The 26,638-nt window shown below is 42.3% G+C and overlaps 1 long non-coding RNA gene across 3 annotated transcripts in view; it reads right to left on the bottom strand.

The window, feature by feature from the left end:
* Nucleotides 1-26,638, bottom strand: part of LOC115087911 — a 113,669-nt gene that overhangs the window by 61,023 nt on the left and 26,008 nt on the right. The window lies entirely within an intron of this gene.

Here is a 26,638-nt window from a genome sequence, read left to right as displayed (position 1 = left end):
GAGTCAGAGTAGTGCATCATGCCTGCTGCCACTTTTTTCCTCTGTGGTCCCCATCTAAAATTTGAACTACAGAGGACCCTGGACCACTCAAACCTTCAGATGGAGGCTGGTAAAAGGGGGAGGCAGCAATCCTAGAAAAGAAACACATTGCTTTCTGACACTTCTGCTGGAAGGAGGGTATTGTGTCACGAGGGGATAGAGAAAGAGAAGAAAAAATGATGCCACTAAAGATGGAAGGGAGATGATTACACTAGGCTAACAATGATTGTGCAGGGGTCCTTTATACTCTCTCTTTCCTCCTTCCTACCAATTCCACATCATGTGTCACCTACAATTCTCCTCTTAATCCCAGGTTCACCCTCTCGTTTTCACCCATTCCAGGCTCATCTCCTCCCCCCACCCCCAGGTTTAGCACTTTTCTTTCAACCATGAAGACTTGCCATATTGGGTCAGACCACAGGTCCTTCACGTCCAGTATCCTGTTTCTTACCCGACAGGCTCCCAAGGGAAAGATCGATTCCAGGCCCCTTATCCCAGGAATAAGCAGTGCATTTCTGCAACTCAACCTTAATAATGGTTTATGGACTTTTACTCCAGGAAAGTGTTCAAAACCAACAGCTTACAACAAGCTCAGTCCCCTCTCTCTCACCCTCCAAGGCTCATCCCATCCCCAAGACTCAACTATTTATCCACATCTATCCTTCCCCAGTTCATCCCTTTTCTTCCTGCTCCAGAGACTCTGCCCCACCCCAGTTTCCCTCCCGAGGCTCAGTTCTGCACCCCTCAGGTTACACCAGCTCTTCCCTTTCAACCCCTTCCTCTGCCAGGCCCCCTTTCAAAACTGACCCCTCCAGCCAGGATGAAATTCACAAGAGCTGCTGGACGGGGGTGCCTAGGACTAATCTCTTCCTCTTCTGATAGTAGTGGACTGTTGGCAATGAAATTTCCTGTTTCGTTTCATTCTTGAGAGAAGAAGAACAAATTATTGGTGGAATATGATGTGTACGATACATAAATATGAATCTGTGACTGCAGAGTGATCAAACTGAATACAGTCATTTAAAAGTTTGGAGACCTGTTGATGCCTATTGGGGTGTCTCCTCTTAATGACTTTTGTACCCTATGATTAGCTTGTATATATATATATATATATATATATATATATATATATATATATTTTTTTTTTTTATTTTTTTTTTAATGAAAACTTGATACCTGGCTTTAAAAAACAGAAGAAAAAAATTCTCTCATTTTAAAATTAAATCTTGCCCCACCACAAAAAAATAAAATAAAATAAATCCCAGCCTCTCACCCCATGTCCGCCATTTTCACGGGGCAGGAGCTATCCAACAGGGCAGTAGTAGACAACTAAATGGCACCCAACCAGCCTGAGGACAGTGCCATTCTGAAAATCTGTGATATTGGTGCCATAGGGTCAGCTGTTGCCACTTTGTTATAAAACAGAACTTCAAAATGGCACCCTCTTGTTGTACAAAAGGTATGAAGTCCTGATGCTGTTTCTTTCCTTTTGGTTTTCCTGATGCATCCCCACCCCCCCCTCCCCCTTCGCTCCTGATGGCCAAAATTAAGATAAAAACCTTGCTACAGCCCCAGCTACAATCCTTCCCCCCCTCCCTATGGCCAAAAAAACCCCCACAACATGCCTGGAGTCCTCAACCCCATCATTATGATCAAATTAATAAAATAAGTCTTACCTGCAAACTTCTCATTCTTCCCTCCAGGAAGTACAATAAATATCCCACAAGTAGCCATATCCTCCTTATATGCCTCCTGGCTCCCCCCAAAAAGTAAGTTTTCCTCTGATTGGGGTAGTCTCTCTTCTGCTGTCAGAGTTTAAAAAAAAAAAAAGTACTCAGTTGCCCAGGGATCCCCTGCCATTCTCTTGTCCATTAAAGGAAAAAAAGTCAGGAGATTCCCCTGGCCAGCCCCCTTTCCCTTTACTATACAAGTCATATCCATAAAAACGGGGAATCCTCTGGCCCACCCTCTTTCCTTTTATGGACAAGAAAAAGGCAGGGAATCCCAAGGTAGCAGGCTGGCTTTTTTGTTTTTTCATTTTATGACAGCTGGAAGGAGTTGGGGAGATTACTACCAATCAGCGAGACACATTTTGGAGGCAGTAAGCAGGATGAGGCTGCAAGTAGGATTTTCATATTGTATTAGACATAGGGAGGACTGGAGAAAGGGAGAGAAGGGTGTTAATTGTGAGGGGAGCTGAAAGGGATTGGGGCTACAGACTTTTTTTTTTTTTTGGACATCGGGCTGAAGGGAAATAGTTAGGGGTCACACACAATATATTTTTTATTTGGCTATCAGTAAGGAGATAGTAAGAGACTGGGGCTGTGGGCAATGTTTAATTTTTTTTAATTGGGAAAGAGGTAGAGGCTGAGGGAAATATACTTTTTTTTTTTTTTTACTTGGCTGTCAGAAAGGAGACAGGAAGGGGGTTGAAGATGCTGGTAGAACTTATTTTTTTAAACAATCGGGACAGAAGGGGGAATCAGGGCTGCAGACAGGACTCGTCTTATCTGGCCTGATGCCCATCTCAGGGCCGGCTAGCGCCATTGTCGATAGAGAGTCTGCTGGTGATCGCTCCAACTCCCTTAGGTACTGGTGACCTCCACAGATGCGTTTGCATTTGAGGGCTGGTTGCAGACCCAGGAAAGGCCTTAATTTTGCATGTTTTGGTGACCATAATAGAGCAACTGGAAAGAAGCATGGGGGAGGAACCCAAAACCATTTTTTTTTGTGGGGGGGTTTCCCCATTGCTTTGATAAACTTATTTTGCATTTAATAAATAAACCAACAAAATAAGTTAAGTCCATGAGAGAGAAACATCCGGGGTTGACTCTGTGCTAATCGCTGGAGGGGGAAGGATTCACAAGATGGGCCAAGAGACATGGGGAAAGGTGGAAAACAAGACTTATGATCCCGGCACAGGAAACAGTGATGGTGAAGGGAAATTAAATACCTGATTCACACGCTGGGCTCCACAAATTAGAGGCAGGCACACCAGGCTCCCTTTTCTGCTCTCCATTACTAAGCCCAGGATGTGCTCCCTGTCTGAGCTCTGTCAGCTGTCACATGTGTTGGCTATAGATGCAATATTTATTTTGTGCTGCCAATATGCTTGCAATGTCAAAAAAAACCAAAAAAAAACCAGACTTTTGTGACCCCACATGGTAGCACAACGCACAGTTTGGGAACCGCTGTATTAACTGGCACAGCCTGGTATTACTGCTGTTTTACAATTCCTCCATTGGTTACCAGATCAATGGAGGATAAAGTCCAAAATCCTTACTTTAAATCATGAAGAAGTGTATTAATGCACTTTTGAAAATATAAAAACCTGCCAGGAGCCTAAGATCTGTTGGCTGCTGGTTTTTTTTAGATGTATCATCGAAGTGGACAATTCGGCTCATAAAATATCATGAAAAGCTTTTGCAGTGGCCCTTCCAGAGCAACTGTGGAAAGAGCCATGCATCTCTGCTTTTAAAAAGCAACTGGGAAGGGAACCCCCCCTTTCCTTTTTAAGGATGCCTTTGGGCTCTGATCAAGTCAACTTGAACAACCCGACTATGGCTCCGAGCTTGTGGTCCCCACATCCTCACCACAAATCCAATCATAGAAGCCTCTACTGTCATTTGTATTGATTTACACAATCGTGTGCTTTTACTGTAAAACCACCTAGAACACTGGATCATGCAGCATAACATTTTTTTTTAATTAAAACAAATAAATGCTTGGGCCTGGGGTCCAATATCTCCTAATTAGCCAATGTTTAGCCGGATATACAAACACATACCTGCTTGTTCTTAGTCTCTGTACTAAGCAGAGCCTCCTTAAGACTTTCTGGCTGTACAGTTCAAACTAAATGCTGTAGCAACTTATTCTGTAAGAAAGCTCAGGTCAAGCCCTTCCTGTGGATGGCTGCACCAGTTTATCTGAATCCTTGGAAAATTACATAAGAACTACTGGACTGGGTCAGACCTAGGGTCCATCTAGCCCGATATCCTGTTTCAAACGGTGATCAATCCAGGACACAAAAACCTGGCAGGATCCCAAGCAGTAAACAGATCCCAATGCTGCTATCGCACTAGAGAATAATAGTTTATAGACCTCTCCTCCAGGAGCTTATCCAAACTTTTTTTATTTTTTTTTTTAAAGCCAACTTTGCTAAACTGCCTTAAACACATCCTTTGGCAATATATTCCAGAGCTTTATTGTGCATAGAATGAAAAGTAATTTTGCTTTGTTTTGAATGTGCTACTTTCGTTATGGAGAGTCCCCATGTCTTTGAATTTTTTGAGAGAATAAATAAAAGATTTACATTTACCCATTCAATTCCACATTTGATTTTACAGCCTGCCATCATATCCACCCCCCCCCCCCCCCCCCCAGCTATCTCTTCCCCAAGCTGAACAGCTCTAACCTCTTTATCCTTTCCTCATAGGTAGCTGTTCCATCCCCTTTATTTTGGTTGCTGTTCTTTGTACCTTCTCCAGTGCAAATATATATTTTTTTGAGATGCGGTAACCAGAATGGAACAAAGTAATCCAGGTGTAGCCTCACCATGGAGCAATACAGAGGCATTATGACATTCTCTGTTATATTCTCCATTACTTTCCTAATAATTCCCAGCCAAAGTATTGTCCACTATGACACCCAGATCCTTTCCCAGGGTGGTAACTCCTAAATAGCATTGTATAACTGCAGTGTGGATTACTTTTCCCCAGGTGCATCACTATTTATTTAAGCTTTTTATATACTGACAATCGTTGGGAACATCTTATCGATTTATAAAGAAAAATAATGCAGCAACAGGCTTTACATGGAACACTGCACTTGTCCACATTAAATTTCATGTGCCATTTGGATGTCCAGTCTTGCAAGACTTTCCTGCAATATTTCACATTCTATTGTGATAATTCCTCCTTCCGTTATATTGTAAACCAGCATGATGTACCCACGATATATAAAAGCTAATAAATAAACTGAATAATTGTATCATCTGCACATCTGATCACTCGCTAGTTGCTCCCCTTTCCAGATCATTTAAAAATATATTAAAAAGCACTGGTCCCAGTACAGTTCCTTGAGGTATTCCACTGTTTACCCTTCTCCATGGAGAAAGCAGACCATTTAGTCCTACTCTTTCCTATCTTTTGCAATCCACAAAAGGATCCAGTCTCCTATCTCATGATTTTTTTTAAATTTCTTAGGAGTCTCATGTGGCACTTTGTCAAACACCTTCTGAAAATCCAAATAAACTATATCCATCAGCTTACCATTATCCATGTTTATTAATCCCCTTCAAAAAATGCAGCAGATTGGCAAAGTAAGGTTTCCCTTGTGTAAAGGGGCTGTGTCCCATTAAATGATGTTTATCTATATACTCTGATTTTTTTCTTTAAAATAATTTCCACAATTTTTCCCAGCCCTGAAGTCAGACTCAATGGTCTATAGTTTCCCGGATCACGCCATAGACCTTTTTAAAGAATGAGGTTGTATCGCCACCCTCTAATCTTAAGAGTACAATGGACAATTTTAAACAATAGGTTACAAAATACTAGTAACAGATCCTCAATTTCACTTTTGAGTTCTTTCAGAACTCCGCCGTGTATACCATCTGGTCCGGGCAATTTCTTCTCTTTAGTTTGATCTTTCAGCTACACTGTGATCCAGGCAATTTCTTCTCTTTAGTTTGTTACTCTGCCTTATTACATCTTTCAGCTTCACTGTGAATCATTCTCAGATAACAATGGATGTATCAGACTCCATTGTGTCTGATGCCTGAACCAAAGGAGAATTCATTAAGATTTCTCTTGGGATACTTGTGTTTGCTACATTAACAGAAATAGCTTTCATAATGTTAAGATTTTTCTGACAATATCAGGCTGAGCAACTGCATCATCCATTGTCTCAGAGTGCCAGTCCAAGCACACTAGAAAATTCTGTAGTCTTGGACTTCTTTTCTACTTTGAAATTAGAGTCCTTCCACACACAGCAGACAAAAAGATGCAGATTCAGAAGCTAAAAAACTTGTTCTCCAAAAACAATGTAGCATCTTCCTCTAAGGAAGTCTGCTCTCAAACACAGTTTGTGTGAACTACTATGGTCCAACCCTTAAACAAAAAAAAGAAAAAAAAAGTGTGACCTATGTTCTTGGTTGGTTCAGCATACATTGAGACTCCCAGGCTTGTCTTGGGAAGATAGTCTGTTAGCCCATTGTTATCCATGGGAAATAAAGTAGCAGGATCACACGGACATCAACCAATTAGGCTCCCAGCTAATCCATGCTTTAAAGTAAAGTACTATGAGCTCTACCAACTTTACCTTTGCTGTGAATAATTGAGACAACATGCTCCTACATGCTGACAAGGTAGCCACCCTTAAACTGGTCCTTCAACATCATGCCATTAGAACCCCCTGGTATACATCTATCTTTATAGAGGCCAGATGCTCTCTTTGATGAGTTGATTGTCATTGGCATCAGTCCCATTCATTTCTTGACTTAAAAGCCTACAGGTTGCAATTAGGGAGGTGTAGGAACATAACTGATAAAGTTAAGTCCTATTTTTCTAGCAAGTTGCAGCAAGCAGGCTACTTCATTTGGTCTGTATATAATAGACTGGCAAGAAATAAAATCTGTTAGTTCTGAAACATTGCGAGCATTTTGCACAATATTTTTGGGAAAAATAGAGCAAAATTTGTGCCAAGTTTTTTTCTGGCACAAACTAGTCTTTGACCTCATTGGAAGACATTGCGACAAGATGATACCATTTTAGTCTTGTCTCCCAATAAGAGATCATGTTGTGGAAGAATGGCCTATTGGTTAGAGCAGCAGCCTGCAAACCTGAGAAAACCAAGGTTCAAATCCCACCGTTGCTCCTTGTGATTTGACAGCTGGCATTAGGCAACAGAGTCCTTAAAAATCAGCTTTGGGCCCTTTTTTTCTAGCCTGTTTAACAGTGTCTGAAAAATCTTTAGCACTATTCTCTGAAACAAAACATGACATGTAGGAATGTAAAGTCATTTTCAAGGAAAAAGATCTCCCTAATGAGACCTTATGAACTGGCATATCACAAAACTTTCTAAAATTATAGTGCATCTGTTACTGTTCAAGAAGAGCTGTAAATGACGTGCGCGCACACACCCTCCCACACAAAGCTGTGTCCAACACTTCTAAACATATCATTCTGTCTTATGTCACAAAACAGATTTTCTGCGATAGCAGCAGGCAATCTCGCCACAAGTGAACAAAAATCCAGTGCTGCTTTTTGTTGATTTTTTTTTTTTTTTTAACCCCCATGAAATTTGATAGAGGGTGTTATGGATAAGAAAATGTAAGATATTCATATAAACAAAAAAACCTACACATTTTGTTTCCATTAAGAAAAACCTTATGTTACAGATCTCTTAATGTTCAGATATTGTCAACAGGCCTTAGACAGCCCTACTACAGCTTAAGGGCCTTTCCCCACATTTCCCTGTGAAAATATCTAAACACATCCCATTACAAGTGATAATTATGGAAACCAGACAATCTGCAATTCTAGCCTTTTGGAGTTTATGATTTTATAAATTCTAAAACATGCCTCCAAGATGGTGTCTGCAGAGTCCTGCCACATGCAGTATGTGGGCTCCCTCTAGCCACCATCAAGATACCCCTCTCTCTCTACTTGGAGCACCAGCAGTCTAACCCAATCTCAAGGGATCAATATTTCCCACCTCTTATAGCTCAGAAGCCAGGCTCACCGGGAGCTGCTCCCGGCCTTCCCTGCTCAAGATCAACAGAAGAGACTAGGCATGAAGGACGGCTGCAACGAGAAACCAAGGCAGGACAGCAGTGCCAGATGCAACTTCCAGTATGAATCTATTGATTTTAATTATATTCCCTTAAGTAGTAGTACCCACAGATTATAAATGAAATCCTTCTTGACTGGATACATTAAAAAAAAAAAAAAAAAAAAGAAGAAGATTTAAAAAGACAGTTGCTGCAAAACCTTATTACAACTTTACCTGCAGGAGGAGTATTGCATGCTGACTGGAAATAGTAGCCACCACTTCATGCGCCCAAAAGTTAAAGATTTTTACAACAGTGCACTTAGACCACCAAATCTCAGGACACTAAGCATTTCACTACTCCAACTGCCAGTAAAGAATCTGGGAAAAATGCAACCACTGAGATGTATGTGTATGATTTAAAAAGTAAACAAAGAAAACAACTAATAAAAACTGTCAAACACTGAGGGATAATAATGAACAGATAATTTTCTAGTATTTTTTTTTTATTCCTGAAATTTAGCACTTTTAAGGGGTGACTGGAAGAAGAAATATTTGAACCAAGTATTTATATTTATCTTTTATTCAAACTGATTAATCATCTAAATGGGACTAGGCGATGTACAAATAAACACACACATAAAATGCTGATTGTACATAACAAATCTTTCAACGAAAGGAGAGGACATTTAAAGGCTGAGTGAAAAATGCTTGCAACAATATCATAGCCTAATAGAAGGCCTGATTAGAAATGTAACCTTTCATAGTCCACGTTCTTCACCCCACATGTAACAGAGTAAAACCCATGTGGTATAACAAATGGGTTTAAAAAAAAACAAAACACACTACTGAAAAGGTACCTACCGGGGACCTCTTCCTACTGCTTTTATTATTGATTTTTATATTTATTATTTTTGCACACTTTCTTTAACACTAGCTCTATTCATACTTTCTTTAAACACAAAACTATTATCATACAATGGAAAAAAAAATTAATTTAACCCACAACCCCGTAGACTAAGGGAAAACCTCAGACAGCACAGTACCAGATCCAGATAGTTAATGTGCCTCTTCTATACTGCCATCACTGGTCAAAAGCCCTTTCGACGTGGGTCCTTCTTCAAAAGGTCAATTTAGACCATACCACTTTTTTCCCCCCCAAATAACCACATTTTATTTTCCTTTTTTTTTTTTTTTTTTTTTAAAATGTTATTGCAGTCAAACTCGCTAAATCACATTTAGCATTAACGTTTTACCATACAGTCTATTTCAATTCACTGCACCCACAGTCCAGTCTTGTTTCATGAAAATACTGTACATCAACTCCACAGTGTAAGGGTAGTATTTGATATATGTGAAGAGGAAAGGAGTTAGGGCTGCCCTATGGACAAGTATCTACAGTTTCTTTTTTTTCCACATTAGCTTTATGTCTGCATAATTATATGACTATTTTCCAGGACATTCTGTAGGGGGGGGGGGGGAGGAAATATAGTAAAATTATACTGCTGGAAAACTTCCCCTCAAAGCAGAGTGCAGTTTTTCTCCAGATGTGCGACAGATGTGATCACTGCAGTCATGATGGTGGTGAATGGCAGTGGCTCATCCCTGAACTTGGGAGGGGCTCCCTACAACATATACTAAAGGTTTTCTCTGTGGGAAATATGCGCTTGCCAGCAAGCCATTTCATCAGGGTTAAACACTAACTTCCCTTCTCCCTGACCTTTGCCTGAATAAAAGCATCACTTGTGCTTAAGTCTCTGCCTGGGAAAGGATACCTGACTATCATGTATTTCTCTGGCTTGTGCTTAGCCCTGAATTCCTGGGGGAGGGGCTGGGTGTTCCCTAGTCAGAGGCAGGACAAAGTCAGGAGGTATAGATTTCAGCAGCCAATGAAATGATCCGTGCACACCCCCTGAGCCAAAGCCAATAGTGTAGGGACTCGTCTGTTGCTATGGGAAAGTAGCCAATCATGTAATGACACATCATCTGCCTTTGTATGAATGTACAATAAAAGAGAGCGCCGAAGTGTGCTCCAGGCCTTTTTTGCTGCCTGCGATGAAAGCTGCCTCAAGTGTCTTTGCCTCCATACTCTACATTTCTCCTATTGTGTCTATAGGGGAAAAAAATGCTTAATAAAAATCAGCCCTTTAAAATTCGATGTGAAATTTTTTTTTCACAAGAAACCATTTTTCAACAAAAAAGTTGAGAGCAGGAGTACGCTAGAAGATTCTGTATCAGAAAGAGCGCTGGCATTTGTGTTCCTTGAAGTCTGTGGTAGGTGGCAGTTGGCAGCTGCAAACATCTGACTGAAAGCTATCTCTGCTGCTTCACAGCTTCCAGTCGAGGATGTTTACAGTCGCTCACCGTCAACAGCAACGGGCAGGCCGTGGCTCGCTCTTCTACCGCACCATGCGGCGCTGTCCAGCCAGGTTACGCCCTGTCCACTTAAGTTTTTAGTACAAGGTTCTATTTGGATTTATTACCTACCTTTTTCAATAAGAAATTCAACCAAAGCAGTACTATACACACAGAGGTGAGTGGGGTGGAGGCGGGGCAGTTCCCAACTCACTGAGCTGCCTTTGGACTGTAGAAAGTGACTCTCAGGGCATGGGAGTTTAGATAAAAACAACTACTATTACAAAAGCATCTATTCGTGGATAGAGCAGCAAGCTGAGAACCAGGAAAGCCAGGGATCAAGTCCCACTTTTCCCACCAAAACACTTCTTGTGTCCGTGAGCAATTCACATTACCCTTCACTGCCTCAGGTACCACCTTCGATTACAAGCCTTCTGGGGTAGGAAACTACCTACTGTAGCTAAAGTGTAATTCATCTTGAATATGGATTAGGGAAGGCAAATATGTCCAAAATCCAAATCCTACTTGGACAGTAAACTAGGTGAACAAAAAAAGTTAAAGAAAAAACTTTGAGGCACATGGGAAAGAGCTACCATAGCCACTCTTATTAACACCCATCGTTCTGGTCACAGACTGGTCCAAAATCCAAATGGCTATGCTTATACTCACTCCGAGACCATGAATCTTTACTCCTGCCCAGGGGCAGGTACATCTCCAGAAGGACCCTTGCCACAGCTGTCATTATACTGTACGAAACATTGTTACTGGTTTTCCTTTTGCACTCCTGACAAAAGGTGATAAACCTAGCTCAAATTCTCATTTTACTCACGCATATGACACCAGAGGGAAAGAATCCACCTGTAACCGGGGGCGGGGACAAAAAAAATATCTCCACACATCAGTTACATTTGGACAAGAGGTTTTTGAGGTAAATTGCCAGGTTCTTGTGGCCTGGTTTTGGCCTCTGTTGGAAACAGGATGCTGGGCTTGATGGACCCTTGGTTTGATCCAGCATGGCAATTTTTTATGTTCTTATGAGTTCCAAGGTCCAGCATCATCAGGCTGGGAAAAACTAGGCTTAGCAAAACTAGAGGAAGATAATTCTCCCTGAGCCTCTAAGCAGCACTGACACATTAAAGGGCACGCTAGGCAGCAATGCTGGAATATGACAGGCAACACAGAGAGAAAAGCGCTTAGGTTTCTTGTTCACTGGCACCATTAAGTTAGTGAGTCCACTGAGAATGTGCATCCAGCTGGCTCATGCTGAAAAATTTCATGCGCAGAAAAGTTAGGTGCCCCACATTTATGCACTGCACGAAACAAAAACGCACAAACACTGAGTCAAAATCTAGGTGCACCACAGATACGCTTAAAGAATGTGTGCACAGGAAGTGCGCCCAAAACTGGGTGCACAATTCATAGGCATAGCCAAACACACTGTGTACACAGATGATCCTGTAGACTCAGGGCAGCCGTACACGCACAGAAGCGAGTGAAAACACCGCCATGGCCTACCACATGGCACACAGAAAAAAGCCTAACAGCAGGGCCCCTAGCCCATTCGGGCTGCTCAACCCACCAAGCTGCCGGTTCCCTTAACCCCCAAAGGAGCGGGAATGAACGTTGGAATGGCGCACAGAGACCAGAGGAAATCCTACAAAACCCTTCTATACTGTCACTTTTTTTTTTAATTTAACTGAGCTCGGACCTTCCTGGCTGAATAAGACTGTCTCTGGCTGCGGGGGGAATGGGCATCTGCTGTGCTCAGCTTCCTGCACCTACTGCCTTTAAGATGTACAATCAGTTAAGTCCATGCCGGAAAACCAGCTACCAGACCAAGGCACAAATCTGAGGAACCATGGAAATCACCTCAGGAATTCTCAACTGGGGGAGGGACCATCTGTTATCCCTGCAGAATAACGGGGCTTTTTTTTTTTTTTTTTTAATATAAAATTCTCCTTCTAAAATCTGAAGCAATCCCCATAGAGAGATGCACATCCACCATCTGCTGGAGACGGAAAATACTGGTGGGTTGATATCACTGCAGGATCAGCTTGATCTAACTCCATCTGCTGGCAGAGGTGCATAATCCACTGATCCTGAGTCGATCTGTCTACATGCTAGGAAATGTGCCATTACGCCTCAGTCACACACAAAAAGCTCACCTTTTCTCTACTGAAATGTCAAACGTTCTGCATCCTCCAATAATATCCTTAAGACCAGTGCTATACCAGTAGGAGAAGGTACCAAGAAAAGTATCTTATTAATAACTTTTCTCCTTACTATATCACAGCACATCATCGGGCTGTAAATCTATTCTCACGACAGCATGTACAATCATCTGAAAAATAGAGTACCTTATCTTTTTAACCACACTAACCTACCAACCATGCATCATGGAAGACAGCTTTGAAAATAAAATTTATCCCATTCAAGGCATCCTTGGCAACCCCGAAAGATAATGTCCAGAGCTGACAAGAGACCTTGACATCCAACCACTTCAGAATCAAAACTTGCTATAGATTTTCAATGCACACACTGCTTCTTTCCAAGGCAGCTCCGGTCCTGGCAAAGGATGCAAGGATGATATTCTCCAACTTCCAAGTAGAAAAAAGGAGTATCACCAGGGAGGCAAGGCATTAGATAATGCCAAGCTTATAGATAAGGAGACCTATAGTTTCCTAAGGTGCATATTATAAACTTCTGCAAGAGCCTCTAGTTCTAATGTGGTTATTAATGAGCAGATGTGAATCCAAAAGGAGAAAGGAAGCAGGGGAGCTATGAGCACTGCTTGAAGTACCTCTGCTATGACTAACAAGGAAGACTAAATGCTCCTCACCACCACTCTTGGTCCTGAACCATCCCATCTTGAGATGCTAATTTTAGTATCATAGCAGCAGTTAGAACCCAAAATGGCAGGGACAGGATGCCATCAAATCTATGAGAAAGCATGAGAGGTATCTGCAAGGAGAGGCTGGGGAAGGGGGCGTGAACATTGCATTCCATATGGGAATTTGTACATGCATCTACCCAAAGCAGACAAACTGCTGCTAGGCACCCTGAACGGGCCATATTTGTCTTTATCCGCTGTCATTTACTATGTTACTATGGTGTTAATGGAGAGTCTGAAGTATTTCCTATGGATCTTGGCTATGTAAAAGTTGGGAGGGCATATTAAAAAAAAACAAAAACAGTGAAGCAAGGAACATGCTGGCAAGTTTTTATTTTGCCATTAAATTAATAAGCCTACTCCATGGACTTCATTCACTGACTTTCCAATGAGACTGATGTCAAATGAGGGATTTTGCATGTTCAAGAAGTAAAACGAGGCTCATGCATGAAGTAATGAAGTGCACACCCAAGCAGAGGCAGGCCTAAAACCCTGCATATAAGGCTCAATAGTTGACCTTTTATTCACCCATGGCAGTGAACATTTTTGCTAGAGATTATCTGATTTCTCAAGTAGGAATGAATCATACGAAAGGGAGGCTAAAAATAAATAAATAAATAAATTTAACTAAACAAGGGAATATGCCCTGGAAGTTTGAGAGCTTTACAATTTATACTGCTGGACCTTGCCGTGTGGTTATATATAGCTCACCATATTACTACAAAGTGAAATACTATAATTTAGTGATGAAGGACAATGGACTAGGAAACTCCTGTGACTAATATGCTGTCCCCCACCCTGGTAGCATTTTTACATCCAGAGATATCTTCAAAGCAGGTTAAAATCCAGCAACTGTAAGTTTATCGTCAAGTGAAGAGCTGCATCAGGCTTCCTAGAAAGCAGAGGTAATCTGTACAGCGCAGCCTTAGTTATAATCCAAACATGAAACAAATACAGGGAAGATAGATGGTCCAGCATCAGCCTCACTAGTTTTGATAGCTGTTTAGGTTATAAAAGACATGGGATGGGACCTAGGTATTGGATTATGTATGCAACTTTTAAGAACTTAAAGAGGAAGATGACAAAAGATCAGCCTGGATAAGGAGCAACATTCTGCAGATGGTCAAACTCCTATAGAGAACAGCTGGGATATAGTCTTAATCAAGTATAACAGAAACAGCCAGGGAGGCTGGATGGACTAATTGGTCCTTATCTGTCAACACATTCATCTACTGTTATGTGAGGCTCAGAAAAAACAAATATGTTTGCTGAGTCGGTGGCAGATGCCTGAAATGGCCTATCCGCAGAGGTGGTAGAGGCCAGCATTGTAACATAATATAAACGTGCTTGGGATATTTAGAAAGCAGTAATAGGAATAGAGCTGGTTTAAATATGGAAATATATATATTCATCTACCCAAAGTCGTAGAGAACCAGAGGAGAAGACGATTGGGTGGACCAACTGGCCCTCATCTGCTATAAAAAAAAAAGTTCTTATATAAAACGTCAGTCCAGGGCCAGATTTAAGATTAATGCACCCATAGGCAGGATATCAGGGATAGGAGGTTTCGCCCCTGGAAATCAGAAAGCAGCCTGTAGAATCCTAGTTTTGGGGGCACCTTCAGAATGTGGTGCCCTAGGCCCATGCCTGTTACTTATGGCTAAATCCAGGCCTTCATCAGTAAAAGTTCACATTAAAGAGTACTTGGTTTCTAACCCCAAGCTCCAACCACACTCCTCTTAAAAGCACTGGTTCATAAAAATGCACTCTCAAAGGCACAGGTAATGTAGTTTAGATTAATGTTCTCCATAAGCTAACTGGAATTCAGCTTTTTTTATGCTTCCATTTTATTTTATTTTTTTATCGAGTTTTATATACTGTCGTTCGGTTTCGCCATCACAACCGTTTACAAGTTTCGATCGGAGACCAGACAATTTACATGGGAAATACAAATGATTAAAATTCCTTACAGCTAAATTGGAATTTACTTTAACATGTAGGCGATATTAGATTCAAGAAAAGTTGGCGTTTCTTGCTTATTTTGGATCACATCACTCTGCTGCATTCCTCAACTGCCGCTCAGTTGGCTGCTATGAAAGTCCTCCCCCACAAAAGGAGCAGGACTTTAGTAAGTTCAGGAGCAGGTATCTCAATGCTTGGCAAAACAACGAGAGTCTATTTGCTATAGTAAAGGGATGGGATTCTGTTATAAACAAAATGAGGCTATACTTTGATCCAAAGGGAACAAAACCAAAAATAATCTAAAACAAACATGCCCCCAAAAAATTGACGACATTTTCATTTTTTGTGATCAAAAAAGGCCTCCCCCCCAAGGTCTTCCATCCATCTCCTGCCCTTGAAAGATTAGAGGCCTGGACTAAGCCCAGCCCAGCCCCTCCAATCCCCCCCATCCCATTCTGCAAATCCAGGCTCGGGGCCCAGGCCTCCCCTAAGGCCAGCTCGAGCTTCCCAGAGCCCCTCCGATGGCCCTTGAAATATGGGCAGGGGACCTCCCTAGCCCCCCCCACTTACCCCTTTCCATTGGGGGGGTTTCTCCAGGAAAGGGGCAGAAGCAATGTCTGTTCGCTCTTGCCCCCGAGTCCTAAAAAAAAAAAAAAGGGTGTCTGTTGCCTGGAGGAAGGTGCCGAAGTGACATCACTTCAACATTGTCCTCCAGGCAGCACCATTTATTTATTTATTTATTTTTTATAAAAAGGACTCAATGGGGGCAGGAACCAACAGACATTGCTCCTATCCCTTTCTTGGAGACTCCCCTAGAGGATGGGGGTAAGTGGGGGAAAGATAGGTCCCTGTGGCCTTGGCCCATACTTCAAGGACTATCAGACGGGGCCAGGGAAGATCCAGCTGGGCTTGGACTGGATCCTAAACCTGGATTTGCAGGGGGGGGGCAGGGAATTGAGGAGCCTGGGAAAGTCTTAGATGGGCTCAGCCGAGGTTTCATGGAGGGGCTTGGGGGAGGGACTCAGGGAAGCTTGTTTTAGGTTTTTTTTGGCAGTGTTGGGGGGGGGGGGAGTTAATGTGATTGTACATCCCTATACAGTAATCCCCAAGCTGTATTTCTTTCTAAACAATAGAATTGCTTTTGATCCTCAATATCTAGGAGTTTCAAAGTGATACCATCTAGTCATCCTGGTCAATGCCATCTACACCAGGGATCAGAGCTCAGATGCCAAAAAGTACCTCAACAACTAGAAATTTCAAGGTTACAGGTGCCATCAGTGGAATTTCTAGGCCATTAAAATTTGCCATGGATGCCAATGTGGGTACCTGTGCCATAGACGTATTACTGAACTATGCGGTCTAACACTGACCCATACAACTGAAGTCAGAATGTTTTCATGGGCCTGCAGTGTCCCCACTCTGTCCTCCTGAACAGGTTTTCTGTTACAAAGAAATCCATGCAAGAAGCAGGCTGCCGAGGTCCTTCACATGCATTCCAGCTCACAGAACCCATGACGACTTTCCCTCTTAAGGTTGCTACTGGGCCCCAACCTTGTCAAAAAAAAAAAAAAAAAAGACAGCAAGAGGAGAGCTGGGCAAGAGGCCCTGCTAGTCTGAGTGGTGGGGGAAGCAGCAGTGGAATTGCTAGGCCATGGCACAAAGGACCAGTGCTTTGAATGGCCATGTCCTTATTCTGCCCCACAAGTGGGATGCTCCCATCCTTAAAAAGCACAGGGGCTCATGGGTTGGGTCCGATTGAGAAAAGCCGATCAGCACAGGGAGAACCAGAAAAGACATTGGGCACGTCCCTTCTCCATACACTGCCTCATGTACAAAATCCCAGCTTGTAAACCGCTTGGTGCAGGGATACTTACTGTACCAAATTTGTCATTTGCCTTGAACTCAGGCTTGGCAAAGCAAGTAATAAAACCCAAATCTATGGTGTGTGTGTGTGGGGGGAGCTCTACATTTTTTCCTTGAGCTGAACTACAGTATTAAAACAAAGCTATGCCAAGAAGCAATCACCGCAGAACAAGGTTGAAGTACATTACAAGGTGGCAACTGTTTACACACTGGTTATCAATGATCAACTGCTGAGTGGATAAATAAAGCACTTTAGATTCCAAAGCCGTTGTGTGCATTCCCCCCCTTGTGTTTCTGCTGAAATGTTTAAGTTTAAGCACGAGCTTCCACCCCACCACCTCCATCCTTTTCTTCTCATACTGAGCTAGTGCCTCCTCTAAGCTCGTTATAGACTCTGCTGTCCAAGACCTCCCAAACAGACTTGGTAGGCTCAGAACTGTACAACTTGTGACAGTAGGTGCGTGTAACATTCCGATTTAAGCAAGCCAATAAAAAGCAGCAAATCTATGGGCAATCAGCATTATTTCACCCCCAGATTTTCACATAAACCTGTATTTTTATAGGGAGTCTGCATTGTACAGTTTCTTTATAGCATCAGAGAGTGTCAAAATGCCAGAACAAAAAAAACAAAAACAAAAAAAAAAAAAAAGAGTGGAAGGGAAGAGGCACAGGAGTGGTAGACTGACTGATTCAGTCACAACACTGGACAGTATTACCACCTCTCCAGTAAATTATGTTACAGTCCTGCTAAACTTGCTTGGTGTGCCTTGGCTTCCCAGCTCGATGGGCAAAATCTTTAACTACTAAGTTTATGAGAGGAAAGCAAACAAATTCTAACCAATGTTTTAAACCTCTGGAACTTTCCATCGTACCAATTACCACCACCACCACCAGAAAGCAATTTATTGGGGTTTTTTTAGTGGTATGTGTTGCTTAATAGATGTGTGCATTGTTCCATAAATAGAAAAAAAAGACACACACACATTTGCAGTCAAAGCCACTACAAACTTTTCAGTAACTTCTGGAATTTTAGAGATTCTCAAGTATTTAAATTTTCTTAGAGGATGTTTAAATTTTACTGACATGGTAGCATAAAAAAAAGCCCCATTTTGAGGAGACTTGTTTTGTATGAGGCCATCTATTGCATATTTTGCTTGCTTTATCATAATTATTGTATTTATTGATGCAGATTTACAGAGACTGGTTAGCACTGAAACTCAATGTAGCATCTGCCACATAAATTCTGTGACGGGACAGGTTTAACTTGTAGGATCACAGGAAAAAAAAAAAAAAAAAAAAAAGAAGTTCTCAGCGTTAATAGTGTTCCAAAACCACAGTGAAGTTTACTGAATTAAAAGAAAGACAGTTCAACAATATCGTTTGAAAAGATTATTTTGGCAACAGATACAAAAATAGATCTGACAGTCCCAAAAGACAAAAATAAATGCTCAATCATTCTAGGACTGGGGCAGAACTTAAGGATCCCTCCTAGCTCTCTTTCTAAAGTGTCATCTCCTCTAGAAAAAAACTCTTAAAACTCAGTGAAAATTCTCAAATCCCGAAGAATGGTAACACCACTATCCGATGGTTGTCCCGGATACTCAGCAAGACCTTCCCTTCTTCCTTCAACCTTGAAGTAGAGGGCCCTTCTTAGACCTGAACAGGACTGCATCTCCATGGAATCCTCTTCCATCTTGGAAATGGAAAGGAGAGAGCAACCAAACCGCTCTCCTCCGGGAGCCCAGCAAGAGCACAGAATGACTGCCCCTCACCAGCTCCCCTGGACATTGACGACTCCACTCCTCAAAATTCCCTAGAGACTGGTGGTGTCATCCTTTAGATTGGTAACACACTGACCCACCCCTCTGGGGGATTGACCTATTTATCCATCCAAACTTCATTAACACCCGTTTCCAGAATGTTCTTCTGTTAAATCTATAGTAGGCCCTGGGAGTCACGTGATGCGGTGATCTCGGGTTGACGTGTCTAACCTGGTTCCAGGTGTCCGTCCCTCTATCAGTACTTTCCATAGGCATCCGACCTTCTTTACTCCATTCAATGTTCCTGCTGAACATTGCTTATGAACATCGACTGCTATATGAATAAATCACCCACCACGATGCCAGCCAAATTGGCGAAAAAAAGACAAAGACAACCCGAAGACCGGCGATGACAAAATGGCAGCCGGCACAGACAAAGGCCCGATGGGCCTAGCGGATGAACAACCGCAGTGACGACGGCATTTTCAAATAAACTAGACAAAATACAAAAAAAAAAAAACCACAAAAAACTTTGATACAAGCTACACACACCCTGCAGTTTTTGTAAATAGTTTCTTTCCATCCCCCTACCTCCCCCTCTCGTTCCACTATGCTTCGGGCTCTCTTCTAGAGCCCCTCTAATCCTTGTTTGCTGGTTGTCCACCCCCCTCCCCTGTTCACTGTATTTTCCACCTTCAGTTATAATGGAAACAGATATGATATGTATTTTAATGTAGGTATAAAAAAAAACTGTTAAATAAATAAATAAAATATTGGAGAAGATATTGGAACTGAAATCCGCGTTCGCTGAAATGCACCCATGAATTGACGCCCTTGAACTCAAGAGTATCGGCAATAGAAGTCGAGGCACTGTCGGCGGAGCACCGGATTCATAAATTAGAGCAGCTCATTCAAATGCAGGATGAAAAATTAGAAGAACTAGAGAACCGTTATCGCAATAATCTCCGCTTTGTAGGCCTACCTGAGTCTATTCCAGATTATGATTGGCCAACCAGCTTTCTCAATGGCTTCCTGAAGTACTAGAAATCCCTGAACAACTTGGCTCCTTAAAAATCGAATGGGCCCATTGCCTGGGCGTTCGTGCTCTGCTGAACCAGATGGCACGGATCGTGATTGCCCGTATACTTGATTTTGCGGACTGACAAAGAATCTGGCAAGCTTCGCGCAAAATCCCATCTTTAACATTCAAAGACCAGCCGGTAAGAATCTTTCAAGATTTTTCAGCACGAGTGGCTAAGCGGAAAGAATTTGGCCTGTTATGCTCCCAATTAGCTGCGAAACAAGTGCACTTTGGGCTTCAATATGCAGCTAAACTACGCATTTGGCACAATGGCCAAAACCAGGCCTTTGACTCCTTGTCAGAGGCCCAAAAATATATGCAGGACGTCGTGAACACATCGGATGAATGAGAGCGGATAGGTAGCGGCCTGCTCAGCGGAATGACATTTTGTGCTGCATATGGATGCCTGCCATGTTAATACCAGCTTTGACATTGAGAGGTTTTGGAGCCTATGGGTCCCGTGGACTGCCTTGGTTGCCCACATGTCACATTTGGCCATTGCTCTGACTTAAGGGAGTAATACCTGTTCTCATTATCACCTGCTTTTCAAGAGATCTGCTCCCCTTCAGTTATCTCCCATTTCACTGTCGCCAGCTGGCTGAGTTTGTTAATCGGGACCTGATGGCTCTCATACCTGCCTGCATTTCCTTACGATCTTCTTTTGGGGACGGACACCTGACCACACCCTTATGACTGGCTCTCGACGAGGGGAGCTCTTTCAGGATTGAGATGGGATTGTATATGGGGCTTGATTCTGGGCAGTGGGAAGGGGAAGGTTGCACCTGGCTTGGATTGGGAGCTCGTATCAGAGATTGGAGGGTTCTGTTGTTGTGTATGTTTAGGCTCATGGTTTGATTATAAAACCAGCATCTTATTGCTCACTTGGTACTGTTTTGGTGGGGCAGAGTATTTCTGAGCTGGGTCATTGCCGGATGAGCAGGCTGGGTGTCCCCGGATTAGCCTAACCATTATTGCCATCAGTCCCTTATGGGGCATGATTTTGGACATATATGGACCAATGGGACCTAAAGTTAATTATATGACCTGGAATGTTGCGGATATAGGCTCCCCTGTAAAAAGGGAAAAAGTACTAGCTCATTGCCACAAATCAAAAGGAGAAATTGTGTTTTTACAGGAAGCACATATGTTCGATAAGGAACACCTTAAATTAAAAAATCAAAAGAGGGTTAATCAAGTATATTTCTCCTCCGGTACACACAAATAAAATGCGGTCACTATCTTAATACATAAATCTATCTCCTTTCAATTAGAGTCCCAATGGACCGATGCTGAAGGGCGGATTATAATTCTTAAAGCCAACAAATACGATCACCATTTCTTTACTAGTCTAGTAACCTGTATATCAGATTTTGGACCCCTCCCAACAGTGGTTGCAGGGGATTTTAACTGTATAATGGATTCTACATTAGATCAGTGCTCAAATAGCCCCCCACAGATCTTAGGCCCGAGGAAGGGAATCCCTTTTCTGGGCAAAACCCTACAGCTTCTTGATGTTTGGCAGGTGTTACACCCAACAGAGAAAGGCTATACCCACTATGCACGGGCCCAACCGGCCAAGTCAAGAATTGACTATATATATATATATTTATTTTTTTTTAATCAGAATCCATGTTCCCTACAGTAGACAGGGCTGATATTGGGCATTTAGTGATCTCAGATCACTGACCAGTTTTCTGTACTATTGGTTCAGCGATGATGATGCCTTCCTTATTCCAATGGCGAATGCCTGAATGGTTGGCTAATGACCCAGACTTGAACAGAGGTGGAAACAGTATGTCGAATTTAATATGTAGCACAAAGACAATCCAGCCCTGTATTGGGAAGCAGCGAAAGCTGTACTAAGAGATGATATTCTTAAATATACCATACAAAAGAAAAGGCAACAGACTTTAGAGAAAATAAATGGCTTACTATAAAGATCAATGGAACAGCCATAATACTGATGTCTGGAAAGACAGATTTCAGCAAACCCAAGCAGTATTGAACGATCTTTTGCATCGGAAAGCTGTGGGAACTATTTTTTCCTTTAGACAAACTATTTCTCCATGGCAACAAGCCGGGGCGGCTTTTGGCTCGTCTGTCCCGGGCTCAATACCCGTCTAAATTTATTAGCCATATTAGGAGACCGGATGGTTTGTCTGCTGTTTCTACCTCTGAGATAGGACAAATTATCAATACATTTTATGAAACCCTGTATGCTTCAGAGACACCCCATAAGCTTAATCAGAAAAATTTTCTTGCTGATTTACAGCTCCTAAAACTCACGGAACCACAGCTAGAAGGCTTAAACAAACCAATTATGCCCCAAGAAGTCCTGAAGGTCATATCAGAGCTCAAGCTTCATAAATCGCCGGGGCCAGACGGTATGACCTCCTTATTCTATAAAACGTTGCAGGAACAAGTGGTGCCATCTCTGACTGCCCTGTTTAATCATATGATCTCTCAGGCCCAAATCCCCGAAACTATGAAAGTTGCAGCCATTACCATTTTGCCTAAGCCTGGGAGGGATCCTGCAGATCCAGGGTTTTATCAACCGATTTCACTCCTTAATCAGGATGTAAAGATATATGCTAAAATCTTGGCGAATAGGCTAAAGTATATTTTGCCAGACTTAATCTCCTTAGAACTGGATTTGTGTACGGCAGGTGTCCAGTATCTAATATTAGACATTTACTGGTGGCACTAGAAAGCTGTAGACTTCACCACACGTCGGATCCTCTGTTATTGATCCTCTCAAATACAAACCTCACCTATTTTGTCTACGCAGATGACATACAAATATTACTCCCCATAAGCAAGTCCATCGAACACACCATGGAAAGATGGAGCAAACTCAGCTCAAAACTATCCCACCTGCTATCCCAACTATCCCTCTGCCTCAACCAATCCAAAACGGAAATCCTTATCATCCACGATGACCGCCCCACAGCTCACCTCAACGTCACCCCCCCAAACTACTCAGGAAACTCAAACAACCCAGCGAACCCAAACAACCCAGGAAACTCACTCACGCCAGCCACAAGAAACCTAGGCGTAACCATTGACAACCAACTTAACCTCAAACGACACATCTCCAATACAATTAAGGATGGATTCTTCAAGCTTCAAACACTGAAAAAACTAAAACCCCTTCTCCAAGCGCACGATTTCCGAACAGTCCTTCAATCAATTATTTTCTCAAAACTCGACTACTGCAACTCCCTCCTCCTTGGCCTCCCAGAAGTACACATCAAGCCCCTCCAAGTTCTACAGAATGCTGCCGCCAGAATCATCACCAACAGCAGAAAATCCTCCCATATCACACCCACTCTCAAAGAACTCCACTGGCTCCCCATCACACAAAGAATCCAATATAAAACCCTCACCCTCATACACAAAAAAATAAACGAAATGAACTGGCTAAATACCGCAATTCACCCATACCCCACGCAAAGAAATCTCAGGTCCTCCAACACTGGGCCTTCTCTCTATCCCTGATTGCAAATCTGCACACCCTCAACGCAACCCGCAAACGAGCCATATCGATAGCGGGCCCCACCCTGTGGAATTCCCTCCCACCCCAACTCAGAAACGAACCCTCATCGCAAGTCTTTAAAAAACATCTCAAAACATGGCTGTTTCTAAAAGCTTTCCCACCTGACACTTAACATGCCCGAACGCCACCCACACCTCCTGACTGCTTCCCTGACTGACTGCACCCCTTCCTGACTGCTTCCCTGACTGCATCCCCATTCCCCTCGGACCAACCCACCCACTCCCCAACCCTACTCCCTTATCACCCACCTCCCACCCCACCCTGTGCCCACCCTCCTGCCTTTTATCATTCCTGAATCCTGTATATAACTACTATTTATGTTAAACTATTTATTCCACCTTCTCCTCCTCAATCTTTTAACCACTCTTTTTACTTAAGACATAACGAAATGCTTACCATGTTATCGTGTATATAGTTTCCATGTTATAATGTTAAATAGTTAATATACCATGTTATAATGTAAAATAGGGCGGACCAACCCCCCCCCTATTTCTCAGTTCCCTGTAAACCGATGTGATATTTCGATCGAATGTCGGTATATAAAAGAAAATAAATAAAATAAATAAATAAATAATAAGCTTTGACGCCGAAAAAGCCTTCGACAGGGTGGCATATTCATACTTGTTTGAGGCTATGCACAGATTTGGTTTTACTGGTCCTTTTCTAACTGCTATTCAATTGTTATATCAAGACCCTAAAGCATTCATTTGTCTCAATGGTACAACTTCCCCGCTTTTCACTCTGGGAAGGGGCACACGGCAGGGTTGCCCCCATCCCCTCTCCTTTATATTCTCTCTCTAGAACCCATGATTCACAAAATAGACTGCACTGATTCCGGGTATCAAGACAGGGAACACTGAACAAAAAAAGATGCTTTTTGCAGATGACATGCTAATTATTATTTCCAATGCACGCACATCCTTACCCACATTACTTGATCTTACACACACTTTTGGTACCTTTTCCGGTTTGAAATTAAACTTAACTAAATCAGAGGCCATGGACGTTAATGGGCATTTACAGATTCATTGGTCGGACTTCCCTTATTATGGGTGGGCGATACCATTAAGTACTTAGGGATTAAGAGCCACAGCAATCCGCAGAACTGGTACCTTCATAATGTTACCCCGTTAATAAAAACATTTCAACTGAAGTTGAATAGGTGGATGTCCCTCCCTCTATCCATCTCGGGGAGAATAGCATTAGTTCAAATGATGTTGATACCCAAATTGCTGTACATCTTACAGATGACCCCCTTCTATATTAGGATTATACAAAAAACATTTGGAAAACTTTTCTGGAATTCTAAAAATGCCAGGTTAAATTTTATTAAGTTGACAGTTCCCCGGGCAGAGGGTGGACTGGGAGTCACTAATCTTCGATACCATAACATAGCTTGTTTGTTATCAACTATGTGGGAATGGCTGGGCTATGGTCGCTCTTCTTTAGTATTACATTTAGAAAAGGAACTCATGCAACCAAGAAGTCTAGCCTTTATTTTGCATTCTTCCCGTGACTCCCTCCCGTCTCACATTATGGGTAACCTATTAATTACCTCACTTAGGGGCTGTTGGAGATTTTTTAGATGCCACTTGCATTTACCTTGGGAAATGTCATATTGTTTACCCTTCATAGGGAACCCCAACTTTCCAGCAGGATTGCATGGGAAAAAGTTTTCTGCCTTGGTAGCCGAGGGTATCTTCAATGTAAGACCATTTATAGATCTGCAATCTGGGTGTGTGCAATTGTTTTCCTACTGCTGCCAACACCTTAGTTTTACGCACCTGGACTATCTGGCATACCTGCAGATCCGTAGCTATATACACTCTCTGCACGCTATGAGAAGGAGGGACCTAACTAATGGACCCTTTCAAAGGTTCCTACACATGGGTGCCTAACGACCTATAACTATCTCTATGTCTTACAAATTTTTACATACCACCTCACACTATGCAACATATAATTCACTTCTTCAACCTCCACAACAAATTAGGAAACCTCCAGATTTCGTGGTTTTTTTGTGCGGTTGCCGTCTGTGGTCCAGCCCTTTACTCTGACTGGCCACTTAGATGGCTTCAGTGTTTTATTCTTCAATTTTTATTCACAATATTTTTATGTGATTTTCTGCATTGCGTGAAGGCGCCGCTCACATTGATGAATGAATTACAAAAATATTAAAACGCCAGTGCATTTTTGACGGAGACTCCGCGATTAAGAAATCCCTTCCCAAGGCCCCTGAAGCAGGCAGACCACTGCCGAAACATGGCCAGTGTCGGGCAAGCGGAAGCGGTCCTATCTTAATAGCGGCGGCAATTGGATAAATTTAAGAAAAGTGGAATAAACAATGATGGATCGCACCGCGCACCGGGGAAATAATGCACAAACCCTCACATGGGAATTGAGCAGCACAAAATAAAAAATGCAGAAAATCACAAAAATATTGTGAATAAAAATTGAAGAATAAAACACGGAAGCCATCTAAGTGGCCAGTCAGACTAAAGGGCTGGACCACAGAAGGCAACCGCACAAAAAAACCACGAAATCTGGAGGTTTCCTAATTTGTTGTGGAGGTTGAAGAATTATATATTTTAGGAAACGAGGTTGGTTATTGTGTAACATATAATTCACTAGCAGTGAGCTGGTCAGTTGATCTGCAAGGCGGTATTACTGCCGCCCAATTGCGAGAATGTCATCAACTAAATCAAAGAGTGGTTCTTAGTGTGGTGCTACGGGAATTGCACTTTAAAATTATGCATAAACTTATTGTATGGCCTTGTAAAGCATATATGGCAGGTATTTCTTCATCTCATGCATGAATTAAATGCGCTCACCCTAATGCTTCTTTGATACACTGCTTGTGGGAATGTACACTTATCCAAATGTTTTGGTCTCAGGTTTTTCAGAAACTTAGCTCTATTGCTTCGCAAACCTTGGTATGGGATGCGCAGTTTTGTTTGCTGGGCATCCAAGCAACGCCTTATTCAAGATCTAGTGCTCCCCTATTACTGTTCCACAAAGGTTGCCTGGTAACTCTACGGTTGCTTTTGCGTCATTGGCTATCTCCATCTTCACCATCTGTACAGGAATAGATAACCGCTATGCTGGACTTATATATGTTGGAACGAAAATCCACACCCTCTAACTAAGAAGAAACAGATGCACTTCCAGGCAATCTGGTCTACATTTTTACAGTCCCTGCCATTCGATGCGACATTTAAAATCACGCAAGACTCACACCAGGTTAACCCATCTTTATCTCTACTGGAGATAAATCGCCTACCATGGATTTACCATTCGCCAATACTGACTACCATGGATTTACAATTTGCCAATACTGACTGCTATAGTCTGGGATTTGTACATTA

Source organism: Rhinatrema bivittatum, chromosome 3 (assembly GCF_901001135.1).
Source record: "Rhinatrema bivittatum chromosome 3, aRhiBiv1.1, whole genome shotgun sequence".
NCBI classification, from domain to species: Eukaryota; Metazoa; Chordata; class Amphibia; order Gymnophiona; family Rhinatrematidae; genus Rhinatrema; species Rhinatrema bivittatum.
Note: the sequence above shows the minus strand (reverse complement) of the source record. Positions and strands in the feature narration are given on the sequence as shown.